Source organism: Peromyscus maniculatus, chromosome 8 (assembly GCF_049852395.1).
Source record: "Peromyscus maniculatus bairdii isolate BWxNUB_F1_BW_parent chromosome 8, HU_Pman_BW_mat_3.1, whole genome shotgun sequence".
In the NCBI taxonomy this organism is placed as follows: domain Eukaryota; kingdom Metazoa; phylum Chordata; class Mammalia; order Rodentia; family Cricetidae; genus Peromyscus; species Peromyscus maniculatus.
The window spans coordinates 79,814,954-79,832,530 of NC_134859.1; the positions used below are offsets into that span (position 1 = coordinate 79,814,954).

The following is a 17,577-nucleotide window of genomic DNA, read 5'->3' on the forward strand; positions in this document are numbered from 1 at the left end:
TTGCTAGGAGTCAGTCACCAATTCATGAAGGATAAGATATTGAGTAAAAATCCACTACTGTTTTCAGTGTCTTCTTTGTTTGTTTTGTTTTGTTTTGAAACTTGACATAAGCTAGAATTATTTGGGAAGAGGGACTCTCAAATGGAAAAATTCCCCTGTAAGATTGGTGTCTAGGGAAGTCTGTTGGGCATTTTTTAACTGATTGACATAGGAGGGCCCAGCAAATGGTTGATTGTGACACCTGAGGGCAGGTTGTCCTAGGCTGCATAACAAAGCAAGCTGAGCAAGCCATGAGGAGCAAGCCATTAAGCAACATTCCTTCATGGTCTCTGCTTTAGTTCCTGCCTCCCAGTTCCTGCCTTGAGTTCCTGCCCTGAATTCCTTTAGTTACAGAATGTGGTCTTCGAGTTTCCTCTCCAAATTGCTTTTGGTCATGGTGTTTTATCACCCTAACTAAGGTAATTACCATTATCATTCCCTTATGAGTCTATCTCCTAATTGTAAAACTGGGTGGCACGAGTTCTTTAATGGCACATCTCATTGCTTACAGTGTCTCACTAGATGCTAACTTAGATTTATTTGTGATAGCCTTTTATTCCAATCGCTGCATTCTGCAATTTAATTGTCTTTCTTCCATGAATCCTAAAGCTTGGGCAAGAAAATCTAGATATATGTCAATCACATATCATGATGCTTTAAAATCCCCTTTTATTTTCTGCCTGTGGTACTATATGAGTCCGTGTCCTCTCTATTCAGTGACATCTTTTGCATTACTTTTATTCTTCTATTGATGATAGATTTTTTCCTCTCCCTCTACTCCTCCCAGTTCCTCCCTACCTTCCCTCCCATCCAGATTTTCCCAATTTCTGTCTCTCATTAGAAAACCAACAGGCTTCTAGGGGATGATAATAAAATAAAACAAGATAAAATAAAAGTGAACACTTAGGGATAAGACAAAACAAGCAATTGGAAAGAAAAGAGCCCAAGAAAAAGCATGAACAGATATAGATGCAGAGACCCACTCATTCACACAATCAGAAATCCCATAAAGACACGAAACCAGATACCATAATATATACACAAAGGACATGTAGGATTTTTAAAAAAGAAAATTTTAAAAATATAAAAATAAAAAAATAGAAGAACATGACATTATGAGACAAGGAAACTCTAAAGATGCCATTAGGTTGGTTTTCTGTTGACCATCTTCTGATAGTAGTATGACCTACCCTTCAGGGTAATTTGTCTTCTCAGTGAGACTCCTTTGAGAAAACTCAATTTTCATTCACAAGTGGTTATCAATCAGAAATAGCTTCTGGGTTATAGGGATGAGGGCATGTGTCTACGTCTCCTTTCAGCTTTAGGATTCTGTCTGATGTAGACTCATGTAGGTCCTGTGCATGCTGCCTCAGTCTCTTTGAGTTCATATTGCATCACTCCTGATTTCATTAGAAGGTCTTGATTTCTTAATGTTCTCCATCCCCTTAGGCTCTTACCCTCTCCCTCTACCTCTTCTTCCAAAGTGTTCTCTGAACCCCAAAGGGAAGGATTTGATGGAGACATCTCAGTTAGGGCTGAGTGTACCAAGGCCTCTCACTCTCTGCATGGTGTCTAGATGTAGGTCTCTTTTTTTCCATCTGCTATAGGAGGAAGCTTCTCTTATGACTATTGAGCAAGGCATTGATTTATGAGCATATCAGGATGTCATTAGGAGTCATTGTATTGCTATGTTCCTTTACTAGAGTAGTAGTATTTGTTTTTTCCATAAGTCTGTGGGTTACATGGTCTCAGGTTCTTGGTCAGCCAAACAGTGTTGAGTATGAGATACAGCTTATAGAATGGGCCTCAAGTCAAATCAGATATTGGTTGGTTACTCACATAAGCTTAGTGCCACCATTGCACTAACATATCTTGAAGGGAAGACGCCATTGTAAATCAAAGATTTTGTAGCTGGGTTGCTGTTTATGTTTCTCCTTTGGTAGTGTGACGTATACCTTTTGATACTAAGAACAATATCGCATGGGAGTGAAGACTCTAGATAAGTACCAGCTCTACTTCTCTTGTTCATTGAGTTGTATATGTATTTATGTTGCTCTCCACAAACTGACAGCAAGGCCCACACTACACAAGCTTTGGTACTGGAAGGGGCTCTGCATGTTAAAACACAGATCTGGAGTCTTTCCTATATCCTCCACTTAAATAAAGCTTTTATATCATAATTTCATATGAATTTTAAGTGTATGGATACAAAACACTGATTCTTAAACTAAAAATTGAAAAATGTATTTTCCAGCACTTTAAATATTTTATTTTTAATTAAAGTACTGTATTTAAAACTATTTAATTGCCTGTTTAGTAAGTACTCCCTAGCTAGCCACTGGGTGCTAGGCTCAAGGAAAGTATAAAAGGATCAGAAAGTAGGCATGATGTTGTTGATAAGATGTGCACAAGCTCATAACACTGTAGCAAATTTTCCCATTGGCTAACTTAGGGAGAGAAAGAAGGAAAGGGTGGATACAGCACCACTTGAGGGAAGATTGAAGAAGAAGAGTAAACAGAGAAGCAAAGTCACCTACACCCTTCAAAACAGTCTGGGTTGTTTCAGGGTTCCCATAGACATCTCTTGTCATCAAATGAAGCTTCTGGTACTGGGAGTAGGTTACATCTAATTGAGTTGTCAGAGTGGTGCAATGCTGTGTATCAGGATTCTTAATATTCCCATTAAAACATGATATAAAAGCTTTTTGTAGGTGGAGAAGAGAAAAAACTAGAAAGCTATATTTTTATAACAGCTGTTCATCAGTCAGGAAACATGTCCTATAGTGGAATAAGACACATTACCAAATGCTATAATTAAATTATAAATAATTTCTAGATAAAGGAGATGTATTGAATAGTTAATTATGATGTTCATGTCAACAGAGCAATGGCCATTCAGTAGATAAATGAATGGGGAAATAACTCCAGTTACATGAGAAAAAATATGACCAAAGAAATTCCAGCTGTGCTAGCAATAAATCATAACAATTTGCAAATCACCCCAAATACCAAAGGTGCAGTATAATTTTCCCAATAAGAATAAACATTAAAGCATAATTAGTTTATCTTAAAAATAAATGTGTTTATATGTTATGTACACATAAGCACATATATACATAAAATTATTATTTACTCATCACTAATTACATCTTATGAAGGGTAATTATGCATCTTGAATCTGTATTGATTTGAATGACACTTAAAATGCATTGTGTTAATTTTCAGAAGCAAGCAAAATTGAAATTAGAGACTCTAAATATTTGTTTACTGTTGTTATTATCCACTAAATGTGAATAAATACAGAATGAGAGAGGAGCATGACACAGAGTGAAAATATGAATCACCAGAATGTTGCTGAATGTTTCACCAGTGCTAATTTGTTAAATCCAATAACATATAATGGCTCACTTGTCCTGTCTTATGGCCCAAATACTAACCTTCTACAATTCTAATATTGACCTACCTACTTGATAATTAAGCTTAAATGTTTAAGAAGTTTCTAATATGAGCAAGACATTGTGGAGAAGATAAATATAAGTAAGGCAATTCTGTTTCCTCAAGAGGTAAACACTCCACAAAAGATGAGTGGATTTACAGGTTCATTTCAACAGACATGTATTAAGATTTACTACCTTCAAGGTATATATCAGTATCTAAAAAGAGGTATAAAAATGAACTGATTGCTGGTTATTTCTCTCTAATCAGCAGAATATACAAGTTTTAAAATGTACTATAAAATTGATTCTTCGGGCTCCAGTGATCTTATATAAGGTGTCCAGGAAAAGAAATTCTAAAGATATTTATATTAACTCTTTGAGAATCTCAGATACATATTTTGTTCATATTCACCCATTCTTTCCCAACTCCTCCCAGGTTCAACCTCTCTTCCTCATCCACCCAGCTTTGTGACCTCATTTCTGAAAGCCCATTATGTCCTATTTGTGCTGCTTATACTCTTGGATGTTTGATCTTCAACAGGAATGTGGTCAACCTACCAGGGGCCACACCCTTAAAGAAAACTGACCATCAGACTTCCAGAAACTATCAATTTCCAGTAACACCTCAGCTAAGGCTGGAACTTCTTGCTACTCCCCCTATCCATGATGCGATTTGGTATGGCTTGAGCTTGAGCATATCTTGAATGTGTTGTCACAATGTGTTTGCAAGGGAAATGTTTTACTGGCCAACCCGTCCCTTAGCTCTAATACATCTAAAACAAAATCAATCAATCAATCATCAATCAATAGAAGAAGCAAAAAGTAGAATTTTGGTTGCAAGTGAGGAGAAAGGGAAAGTTATTTTTCTTTTTAATCTATGCATATTTTCATTTCTGGGACATAAAAAAAGATCTGGAAGTCTGCTTTACAACAATGTAAATATACATAGTATTGGAGCAATGTTCACTTTCAAAGGATTAAGATGGTAAATTTTATAATGTGAGTTTAAAACTATATGTCAGGCTACCAAGGTGGCTGAGCAGGTAAAAGAGCTTGCCACCAAACCTGATAATCCCAGCTTAACCCCCATGATCCATATGGTTAAAGGAGAGAACCAATTCCTACAATTTGTCCTCTGCCCTCCACACAAGTACCATGACATGTGCATACATGAACACCTACTATAAATAAATGTAACAAAAAATTTGGGCTAAATTATGTAACCAGGGCTCATTTGCCTCATTTCTACATTGAATCATAAGCATAATAGTAATTAAAAAACAAATGCCATTCCTTAATTGCACTTCTCTATGTAGGAAAATGCTTGTACTACCAAACTCACTGATTAAGGTCAAACTAATCTCTATTATGAATTCCATGTACAATTATTTGTTTCAGTATGGTTTGAAAAAATAATAGTGATATATAGTGAAGCACAGAAAGGAATAACTATTAATTATTTTTCTAGCAATTACTTTAGTGGTCTTCTTTGAAACTCTTAATAGAAGTAGATATCATTCAAAGGATGTATGAGGATGGTCCAAACAGAAAATAGATAACATCTACACAAAAAAATCACAACCAAAATCTTTGCAATACTATGTGTTGAATTATACAAAGGATTCATAGAGTAAAACAGAGATCATGACATATATGTGTGTATCCAGTATAAATTATCATACAAACACTGCACCCACCTTACCATATACAGACCCATCTTATATTCATTCTTGCCCAGTGGAGTAAAAAGAAAAAAATAACATCATCAATGCAGCGAAAGCTGAGAGTGTGTGGACTGAGGGCCACCTCACAGGAGCTGGATTTAAAGAGAAACACATCACTTTCTGGCCTGCAGCAAGACAGAAAAACATGACTCTCTTCTCTTTCCTCCTGCCCTCTCCTGACCCACCACTGACTAAACCCAAACACCCACCTTACTAGAGTAGAATACTGCTAATGCTGTTTAGTGATGTCAGAACACTGTAGCCCTGAGCATCTGAGTGTGGAAGGGAATGGAGGAAGTACATAGTAACTGTCCTGTAAACAAAAAAAAAATAATGCACATGGAGGCATGGTACCCTACCGCCTCCATGTGCCACGGCTACTTTCATTCTTGACAAGTCTGTCTTCCAAATGACTGCCAGGTACCAAGGTTAATGTCAAAAAGTGAAGTCTCGGCAGCCTTCAACGATAAGCACAATAGTAAGAATGCATTCATCCTCACACATGTGTGCAGTGCTCTAGGCTGGACTCAGAAGAGTGCTGTTTCTTGTGTCCAACCTCTTCCTGGGAGGTACAACTAGCTTATGGAATGACTTTCTCACAATATTAACACACAACACAGAACAGAGCCAACCCATGAGTGATTTCCAACCTAATGGCCACATCCCCCACATTAATATCCAATTGTTCAAAATAAGTCACAAAGCTGGAGCCAACTTTAAGTGAGGGCCTAGAGTCTGTGTCCTGTTGCTTTGATGGGTCTAACTTCAAAATTCAATGACAAAACAAGTTAATTTTAGTCCTAAGATGAATAATTGGGGCCCTGTATTTATTAAAAACTTAAGCAAAACAAAAATTTATTCTTGGTGAAAAGAAGAGATGGTGTTCTTATGCATTATGCATCACAACGCCCCCTCCCAGAAGGAACATTTACAATTTTAAAACACATTATCACATAAAAGGTATTCAGTGTGTCATGATTGATGGAGGCTATTTGGAATAAAAGAAAACAGCCAATCATCTCCAGAAGCATATTTGTTCTTTTCATCAGAACTACTAAAGAACCACAGTCTCTCCAAGGAATGGAGACTGTATGTACATGGTATTGGGGTCACCTGGTTTTATAGGATAGAAGAAGAAAAACTTTGGAAATGTAAGAGACCATCTGCAGGTGGGTTGTTCTGTAGTCTGGAAGTGGGTTTGGTATGTGGATTTCCTCAGAGGTTTCTATAGGTGTTATCAGTCAAGTCAACATTTGCTTCTCAATCCACCTGTGGCTTTTAAGTAATTACTACTTCATTCAGAAACAATGTTGAGCTACAAAAAAAAATAATAATGTTGGCCTGTATGACATGGGCATTTTTATGTTTACTGATTACAAAATTTCATATATAAAAGCAGTGCTCTAAGTTTAAACCAGAACCCCTATGTGTGTGGGGGGGAGGGGGGAGCTGGTAGTTGAGCTCATAGCACAGAAAGGTTTTGTTTGTTTACTGAGCTCTTGGATGCCAGAATTCTCTCAGCACCATAGAACCATTTTAATCACCATGATTTTTGTTTAGTATCTTTGTTGAGCCTCTTTTTTTGATTACATTATTTTCCTTCTTCATAGGGAATATTGTCTCTATGATTAGCTTTTTCCTTCACAATATGGGTGGCAAACACTACTTGTATTTGCTGTGTATAATGATCTTATTATTGTGTGCTTAGATTTCTAAACAGTGTCCTCAAGAAAAATATAGATGTGTATGTTATGATGCAGAATATGTGGGGCTGGTTTGCTGGTGCAGCATGACTGTCAGACGCAGGATAAAGCAGAGAATGTCTGAGCTCCATAATATCAGACCTATCTGAAGACACTGGCTACAACATGGTCCTCTTGATAGACAGATGCAGAATCTAAAGAGTGTTCACTATCCCAGAGGTGATCGCAACTGTGTGATTGCCCAGGATGCAACCACAAGCCAGGGCAGTATATCAACGATAGATTTGAGCTGGAAATTGTAGTTACCAAGTAAATAAAACAAGCCATGGTGAGATGTGAAAAAATTATGATCTATTAAGATAACTTTAGGTCAAATTTCAGTCCCCCAATATATTGGCTGCCTGATTTTGACAAATTCTTCAGTCTTTCTAAGTTCTCCTATTATTATAATTGAAAGAGACAGAGCGGCTAGGCTTAAATTCAGTCACCCAATAAAGACTATGCTTGTTTCTTAAGCACTCCACTATATGCTAAGGATGCCACAGACAAAATGAAATGAGCACCCTCTATAATGCACTTAGGAGATGATTGGCATATCCCAAGTGCCTCTGCACACCCAGAGAACTAATTCAGATGTTCTTAAATCAGTTTTAATACTGGGGTCACCTAAGGAACACTGAAGACAGATCATAATCTTGACCTCCTCTGTCTACCCTAAATGTGCTACTCAGAGCCACAGAGTCATTCTATCTGGAGCTTGTTAGGAATTCAGGTGATCAAGCACCACCCATAACTGCCTCTTGTGTACAATAAACTTGAAGTAATTTGTTTCTAGATAGAGACCATGCCTTGGCATCTTCTATAAAGTTGTTAATGTTTTTAATCTGCTATTGGCAATTGCCAGTAACCTAGTTAGACAAACACTAGACAAGTGTTTACTGTTTTGGTTTGGGGTGGTAAAACATTACAACAGTGTGGATGCTTAAGTAAGGTGCACATTTGAAAGCATTGATAGCTCATAAAAATTAAAATATATATATATATATATATATATATATATATATATATATATATATATCCTACTGAATGTGTCAGGCTTTTGTGATTTCATCAGCGAATATGCTACTCTGAATATTGCTGGACCCACACAATATGCTTCATTGATTCTGCTTCTCATTCTAGCCATAAACAATCCCTTGAAGATGTGGCCATGGTCTAACGAAGATGTGGTAGCTTTCACTAATTATATTTGTAGGATAATTTTGTTCTAACACAAAAACCTGTTGGGAAGATTTCATAAAAATCCCCAACAGAACTTGAAATCCAGCTTGGTCATTTAGTAAGTGTTTATTAATGGAAGCCTATAGAATTAATAAGTTGTGATGATTTTTATTAAAGGCAAATACTTAAGCCTCAGATATTGGAAATATATATACAGGCTTGTAACAACATTGATGAGAAAAGAGGCCATGAATTTGAAGGAGAGCAAAAAGGGTGTGGGGGAGGGTTTGAAGAGAAGAAAGGGAAGGGAGAAATGATGTAACTATATTATAATCTCAAAAAAAAGAAAAATGGAAAATATAAAAACTGGTGCAGCCACTTTGAAAAGTTATCTGACAGTTTCACTCACATTGAACTGTTAGACACACACCCAAGAGAAATATAAAAATATGGCCACACAAAAACTCACATTTAAATATTTACAGCAGCATTTGTTCATAACAGACAAAATATATAAATAACCCAAATGCTCAAAATTGAAGAAGAACAAATAAAATGTGGCAGTGTGCCCACAAAATGGAATAATAAAGCAATGAATTACTAATACATCAGATAACATGGATGAATCTTTAAAAAATATCCTGGAAAGTGAAAAAAATCCAGTTACAACAATAAAGAAGAACGTGTTTTATTATTTGAGTTCCCTGAAATATATAAAATGGGCAACTCTATAAACAGAGAAAGTAGACTGACCAATACCCAGATCTAGAGTGAATTAAAGGAATTGTGTGTGTAGTATCTAAGTTCTACAGGGTTTCTTTGGGGACGGTAAGGAAAATGTTTTAAGTTGACTGAAGTGATGGACATGTGTCTTTCTTAATATACTAAAATACATTGTATTGTATTGTATTATTTCAATGGAAGTTTGCATGGCATAGGAGTTATATTGGAATAATTATATTTAAGATAAAATAATTTCCCAGTTGAATTACTAACACTCGCACACTTCCTTTCTTGAGTTCCTTCCTTTAAGAATCCTTCTTTATACTGTGTCAATTTAACTGATGAGTCACAAAGAAATTTGTCCCTTCACATACCATATAACACAAAAGAAGTATAATTGGACTTCACTAATTACACAACTTCATCCATGAAGAATGTAAAAGAAATGATTAGATCACACTCTGCATTTATGAAAGCATCTCACAGAACTCCAGCAGGGGCAAGTTCATAGGCTCTGGGCCAGTCTTCCTTTTTCCACAGTCATCACAGAACATCCCAAAGCTCCATTCTCAAAAGCCTTCAAGTACTGAAGACTTTACCTTCAAAAAAAAAAAAAAAAAAAAAAAAAACACACTAAAAGCTGTGCAGAAATAGCTAGTGGTTGCTCAATACTGCACCTAATAGGGACCCAGGATGTGAGAAGCTCACAGACTAATCCTGTCATTTGGGATCCTACATGTCATATCATACCATAGCAGATAAAGCAAAAGAATATATAATTCACCTTGGAAAAGAGAAAACTCTCTATATAGTGCTCACAGAGTGCCTTTACTCTCTCCTTAGCAGGTTATCTATCATATTTAATGGACAGGTTTTTTTTTTGGTTCATGAAAGAATAGTGGTTTATTTTATTTTGGGTTCCTACTGGCCATTCTGTTGCTCCATCTAACTGCTATATTCCTCGTCTTTCTCTTTTCTCAAATACTGATTTTAGTGAGATAGATTCTTTTTGTTAGTGTTTAATGAGACAGATTCTGGTTCACCTGACTGCCTTTTCCTAGTACTGTGCATGATCAGCCACAAACAACAGCATACATGATGACCTGTGGTTATTGAGATTACAGCTTATGAAAGCATGGTTTCAGGGAACTTTGAGTCACATTAATTAAACTGGGAGTGGGTAGAGAGGAGGGACTGGGCAATGGGAACACGAGGGACCAGGATGGCCAAGTTGGGGGAGGGATGGAGAGGGAGAGAAATGAAAGAGATATCTTGGTAGAGAGAGCCATTATGGGGTTAGGGAGAAACTTGGTGATAGGGAAATTCCCAGGAACCCACAAGGGTGACCCCAGCTAAGACTCCTAGCAATAACAGAGAGGGTGCCTGAATTGGCCTTCCCCTGTAATCAAATTGTTGACTACCTTAATTGTCTTTATAGAACCTACATCCAGTAACTGATGGAAGCAAATGCAGAAATCCACAGCAAAGCACTGGGCCAAGCTCTTGGAGGCCAGTTGAAGAGAAGGAGGAGGGATTATATTAGCAAGGAGAGGTCAAGATCATTATAGAGAAAATCACTGAGACAGCTGACCAGAGCTAGTGGGAGCTCATGGACTCTGGACTGACAACTGGGGAACTTGCATGGGACCGAACTAGGCCCTCTGAATGTTGGTTGACAGTTGGGTGGCTTGATCTGTTTGTGGGGCTCCTGGCAGTGGGACCAGGATTTATCTGTGGTGCATGAACTGGACTTTTGGAGCCCGATTGCTATGGAGGGATACCTTGCTCAGCCTTATTACAAGGGAAGGATGCTTGATTCTGCCTAAAATTGGTATACCAGATTTTGTTAACTCCCCTCTCTGAGGAGTGGATGGGGGAGGAGGGGGTGAAGAGCGGTGGAGTGGGAGAAGGGGAGGGAGGGGTGATTGTGGTTGGTATGCAAAGCAAAAAAAATTAAATAAACAAAAAATGAACCCTGATATTTAATACTTGTAGTTAAGAACATGATAAATGTCACTTTAAATGTCTACAAAAGGAGAAATGTGGGAGCTACAATGGCAAGCTGGGAAACAATTTTAACTTGGTGACTCCATCAAACTAATAGGGCCTAAGGTAAGAGAAAATGGAAAAAGTCTGCTGCAAAATTGGGAAATTTCATGTGCCTCTTTGTTTTGAGAGACTTTCACATAACCCAGACAGGCCTAGAGCTTTCTATGTAACCAGTGACGACCTTGAATTCCTGTTTCCCTCTTCTCTACTTCCTGAGTACTGGATTACAGGTGTGGGTCACCATACCTAGTTTATGAAGTACTGGGGATCAAAACCCAGGGTTTTTGTGTTTTCTAGAAAACTGTTCCACTGACTGAGTTAAATCCCTAGACCCTACATTTTATTAACAAACATAAGATATCATGTGCATGTTTGCTCTGATTGGGGAAGGGGGATGAAACTCACTATAAAAATTGGTATAAATGTCTTCCAGTGAACATAGGTTTCATACTGGAAAGAGCTTGTGCTCTGGGTTGCATGTGTTGAGACCCTGGGGATGCAGAATCAAAGGAAACACTTAGATACACTAAATCAAACACAGAATTAAAACAATAGATGTTTTGAAACAAAATAAATCAGAAGCACACCTATAACACCAGCACTGGCAGACGGAAGAAAAGGGAATGCAAGTTCCAAGTCAGCATGGGTTATAGAAAGAGACCTTGTTTAAGAAAATTTGGAAACAAAATTATTCTATTACCCAATAGTAACATGCTACTCTAAAATGATATATCTGAATATAGTTTTAGAAGGTGTTACTGAGTAGAGACAGCTGTGTGGAAGACAACCTGAGATTCCCGATGCTTTTCTTATTTTTATGTTCAAAAAATCACCATGAGATTTGGAAGATGTTTTTAATCTCATTTGTCACTCAGAGATAGTTAAAGGATTCCATGGAGAAGGTGGAGTGGGAATGTGGTTCTGGGGAGTAAGAGATGACCTAGGATGAGATGTCTTTTCCTGGTATGAAGACTGTGGTGCAACTACCTCTATCTCTTCTCTCAATAAAAACAAAACAAAACAAAACAAAAGAAGCCCACAGTGACACATGCTGAGGAAATTTCCTAGTTGGAAGAAAATCTAAAATACATTAAACACATTTATGAAACTCTCAAAAAAAAAAAAACTAAAGAACAGAAAATTGATTTTTCAGTTGATTCACATGTCAATGTACCCATATTCATAATCTCTCTCTTTCTCTTCCTCCCTACTGTTCATGGTTTGATTATGAAATGTTTCCTCACAAGTTCATGGTCTGAATGCCGGTCCCTAGCTTATAACACTATTTTGAATGCTGTCATGTCTTTAGGAGGTGAGGCTTGGCTAGTGTCCCAGTTAGGGTTACTATAGTTGTGATGAAATACTATGACTTGGGGAGAAATACTATGACTTGGGGAGAAAAGCAGTGTTTTTTTTTTAATTAAGAAATTTTTTATTCATTTTACATACCAATCATAGACTCTCCTCTTCCCTCCTCCCACCCCTCCAGCCACCCTCCCAAACCATCCCCCCCATTCCCTCATACAAGAAGGTAAGTGTCTGCTGACACTGTGAGTCAGCAGAACCTTGTATATTCAGTAGAGGCAAGTCCAAGCCCCTCCCCCTGCCTCAAGGCTGTGCAAGGTGTCCTGCCATAGGTAGTGGGCTCCAAAAAGCCCTCTTATACACCAGGAATGGATCCTAATCCTACTGCCTGGGGGCTCCTTAAGTAGATCAAGCTGCACAACTGTCTCCCTTATGCAAAGCCTAGTCTAGTCCCATGGAGGCTTCACAGGTGTTAGTCTGAATTTCATGAGTTCCCACTAGTTTGGTTTGGTTGTCTCTGTAGGTTTCCCTGTCATGATCTTGATCCCCCTTGCTCATAGAATCCCTCTTCTCTCTCTTCAACTGGACTCGTGGAGCTCAACCTGGTGTTTGGCTGTGGATCTCTGCATCTGCTTCCATCATTACTGGAGAAGGGCTCTATGATGATGACAGTTAGGGAGAAGAGGGTTTATTTGGCTTATTCATCACTCTCAGTCACTGAAGGAAGTCAAGATAGGAACTCAAGCAGGGCAGGAACCTGGAGGCAGGAGCTGATGCAGAGGCCATGGAGGGGAGCTACTTCCTGACTTTCTCCTCATGGCTTGCTCAGCCTGCTTTCTTATAGAACCCAGGACTACCAGCCTAGGGTGGCACCAGTCAAAATGTTCTGACCCTCCCACATTTACTAATTTACAAAGAATCCTAAAGGCCTGCCCAATCTTATGGAAACATGTTCTCGATTGAGGCTTTCTCCTCTCAGATGACTATAGCTTGTGTCAAGTTGACATAAAATATCCACCACAGCTAATAAAAGTAGGTCTCTGGGGATGGGTCTTTGAAGGTGTACCAAGCTCTTTTGCTAGTCTAATCTGCCCTGCCTCCTTTCTGGTGTCATAAGAATAAACCTTGCCGGGTGATGGCTGCGCAAGCCTTTAATCCCAGCACTCCAGAGGCAGAGCCAGGTGGATCTCTGTGAGTTAGAGGCCAGCCTGGTCTACAGAGCAAGATCCAGGACAGGCACCAAAACTACACAGAGAAACCCTGTCTCGAAAAACCAAAATAAATAAATAAATAAATAAATAAATAAATAAATAAATAAATAAATAAATAGATAAATAGATAAACAAATAAATAAATAAATAAATAAGCCTTGACCTCACGCTCCTGCCATTGTTCCTTGTCATCTCTGATATGATGGACTAAAATTCCTTTGAAATCATAAGTCCAAATAAATATTTCACCTTTGTTATGGTGATGTAAAAAAGAACTGGAACTATGTAACATGTGTGTGTGTGTGTATATATATATATATATGTGTGTGTGTGTGTGTGTTTGTCATTAAGAAAGGCAAGCTTCTGAACATATAGCTATATGTACATATTTGCATGTATGTTCCTATATATGCATATACACTGTACAGTCATCTATTTTTCTATGATATACATGTTTGTATGTGTGTAATAAGGAGTTTCATTGCTGTTGTTATTAAAAATACACTAATAAAAACCAAGTTAGGGGTAAAAGGTTTATTTAGTTCACAATTCCACATTCATAGAAGGGATGTCAAAGCAGGAATTGGAAGCAGCTGGTCAACATCCTATCCACAGTGTATGCACTTATTTCTCTGTTCTGCACAGTGTATATGATGAACTTATAGAGCTATCTCTACTGTTATACAGTTTAGGGCCCCTAACCAGGGATTTGTGCTGCACACTTTTTGTCTGAGTCTTCCCACACCAATTAAAGCATTCAAGGCAGTCCTCCAGACATACCCACAGGTCAAACTGATCTAGATAGAAACTCACCGAGACTTTTCTCAAGTGATTATAAGTTTTGTCAAGTTGGCAATTAAAACTAACCATCCCAAGGATAATGACTTTCATGGGATCAAATATCTAGCAAGCCATCAACCTGGAATTTGTACAAGGGTCAGATACATGCCCTAGACTCATTGTCTTTCCAATGTAGCATGTATGCTTTCTATCCCAGTGTCAGGAGCTGTATTAAAGAATTACCATTTTTAAAACCATTAAACCCTTAAGGCAACTCTGGAAGATGACTTATAAAGCCCCAGAGTTTAATGGAGCAGAGAAGAAACTCACTGCTCAAGAGAGTGCTTATGGAACTTAAAAAAAAACTAAGTGATTCTGAGATAAAGCTCAGACTATCTACAGGACTAGATACACATGTTCCTTTAGACTATTTTACCTGAACTAATACTTCATTTACCCCACATATGCATGGGAGTCACAAAGTAGGTAACGAAAATAAGAAATGTAATGTGTCAGTATCTGTAGAGCACATTCTGTTTGAGAAGCATTACACATATTCCTTCATCCCATTTGCATGAGTCTGATTATATCAGCTAATTGGGATCATGAAGTCCCACTTTGGGGCACAGTTTCTGTACCTTGAAGTTCTTCATCAAGTCTGACCTATTATGAATGATGAGCAAGTTGATCAATGATGTCATAGAGAAGGAAGGCTATCCAATCATCATTCAAATGACTATAAGAAGGATGCTCAAGGAGTCAGTCTTCTCTGCATCAGATGGGAACATACCAGACACTTGGCCTGCTAGTGTCTGGAACTAATGAAGGCTCAATTAGCTACCTCTTGACCAATTAAGAAATATGCAAGCAACTAGATATATCCTTTAAAAAGGACATATCGTAAACACTTTGCAGAGATGGGGGTAGCACTTAAGAGAGAAATGACTGCATAAATGAAAAACCCATAGGTTGGGATTGAAGCAAAACTCCTTTTCCTAAATAAACATGAAACATGGCAAAAAAAAAAGATCAGACCTTCTTTATACATATTTATACACTATGTAACTACATAAATTTATTCCAAACACTTGACTTAATTTTTAAATACAAAACCAGATTCTACCTTCATAAAACACTTTTAAATTTCCCTACAGCACATTTTCTGACATTTTTGGTCATTTAAAGATGAATTGAAATTTTGGAAACAATCACTTTGCCTTAATGGAAAGTTTATTGACTTTGGAATTAAACAATTCTGAGTGTGAATTTCCACTGAGAAGCTTACTGGAATAACAACCAGAACCCAGGGATTATCCCCAGGATACCTGTCCCCACCTTAAGAGCAGCTGTAGAACACATGGTTCAGGGATTAACAGACATAAAACATTTTATCTATTTTTTTTGAAAAAAATAAATTACATGGTTGATAAAATTGAACAATACAATTTGGCAAACAAACGTAAGAGGCTCATTTTTTTTTCCTGTACTGTATAATTGCCTCTGGAGCAATGCCAAAAAGAATTCCCAGTACTGTGCATGATGAGAACCAGTACAATAATGGGCATTATCAACAGAGGACTGAATATTAGTCTCCAATAAGATCTATTTTTATAGGTATGACTATTCTGGGTCCTTGAGTGCTGGATATGTGTTTTAAAAATAGTCTCTGTGCTTTATAGTCACTTCAAGATGCCAGATGCAGGTTGTGACAGATGAATCCCTGTACACCTGCCTCAGAGTAATGGATCTGAGAGACTTCAAGAACAGGTACAAGTTGAATGGCAAGATATTACCTGAACTGTAGACAAACTCTCAGTCTGCAACTGCAGTTCTTCCCCTAGGCTAAAAGGATTTCTCCGCTTATGTTCTCCTTCCCAGGGACTCACACAGATCTGTCTACTCTAGGAGAATGCATCAACCAGACACAGAGACCTGCGGCCACCCCTCTGCAATGACTGCACAGCCTGCCTTGTTCCTGGTTTCCGAAGTGACCTGAAACTTCTTTCTAAGTGACAAGCCTGCTTTGCGGGCTCTGAAATTGTGTCCCCAAGCCACTCCAATGCCACAGACACAGGGAGTAAGAAAGATGAGGTGTTCAAGAGTGTGAGTAACCCACACTTCTTCTGCAGAAAGTTTGAAGTGACAAATTTATTAGAGGTCATCAAAACAGGCAAATTAGAAACACTAGCCAGCTCTTATCTTCATGATGATGAGCACACAGCAGCACACTGAGGTTGGCTTCTGAGGCTAGAAACACGGGTGTGAGAAGTACAAAGAAAAGGAAGGATAGGAAAGCTCTGTTATAAATAATAAGACATGGTTCACATATAACACAGTGGTTCAGTGTGTTGATGTTTCAATCCAGTCTTCCACTTACCTAAGGTTTTAGTATAATTTCTTTATTTCACAGACATGGAAACTGAAATATAAAAAGGTCCAGGGAATTTTTTCTGTAAGATGCAGCTGGAAAATGTTATAGCTGTGACAGAAATCCAAAGCTCTGGGGGCCAAGCTACAGTTTATTTCCCAGTCCCATTTCTGTTGTCTGTGGTCAATGATTGCAGCCACATGGACACAGCTGATCCTGTCGTGGCACCAAGAAGCCTTCTAGTGACAAGGATAGTTCATAACAAAGTAATACCCATTGCTTAGTATGTGCTTGCTGCGCGCCAGGCTGAGTCATCTAAACTCCAACTTACCCAATCCAACTCTGGAAATGGCACATGAATTCTGACTCTTGCCCCCGTGTTAGGAATGAAAAGTGAACAAGGAGGTAAGGAGCCATGCATCACAGGCCCACAATTCCCCCCTCGGTGGCTGTGTGATTCTAGAGTTTCAGGAATGGAAACTTACGTTCCGTAGCCCAGAGGCATCACCAACCTCTCTCCACCTGCATCTTCATAGATCTTTTCAGCACACCAGGCAGGGTTCCGTCTTTTCTTCTGAGTTTCCCCTTTAGGCTTCTGCTTCCCATAATCCCCCACTTGTGAGAACTGAGGTGGTGGGGGGAGAATAGGAGTATATACAAACCTGGGGTTTCATTCCCACAGCAGGCAATCTTTTCTTCTCTTTCTCCACTGTGTAGCAAATACTTTTTCACCTTTTATTTCACCAGGTTGCTATATACCTGTCTGAGGGATCCATGGGCTTAATAAAATAGCCTCAAAACAATGTAGGAAACAAAGCCAGACTAAAATGAAGTTGTAGGAAACAGAGAGCCACTGGCTATGGGGAATTCCTTCAGCCCTTTGTCTTCTTGGTAATATTAGCACTTTATTCTTCTTTATGAACCATTGGTCACCTTTAGCTGTCCTAACCAATCATGTACCTTCACAATATCCTCAGGGCATCCAGATGTTTTTCAGGTCTCAGATATCATTATGAA

General features: G+C 38.3%; 1 long non-coding RNA gene and 1 pseudogene across 1 annotated transcript; both read left to right on the plus strand.

The window, feature by feature from the left end:
- The first annotated feature begins 4,026 nt into the window (after nucleotides 1-4,026).
- On the plus strand, nucleotides 4,027-16,523 carry LOC143274491 (uncharacterized). Its single transcript, XR_013053113.1, has 3 exons — nucleotides 4,027-4,152; nucleotides 15,872-15,959; nucleotides 16,071-16,523. It is a non-coding gene; the product is annotated as an uncharacterized LOC143274491 (long non-coding RNA).
- A 126-nt stretch (nucleotides 16,524-16,649) lies between these two features.
- The window catches only part of LOC102925783 (RE1-silencing transcription factor pseudogene), a 54,837-nt pseudogene continuing 53,909 nt past the window's right edge, over nucleotides 16,650-17,577 (plus strand).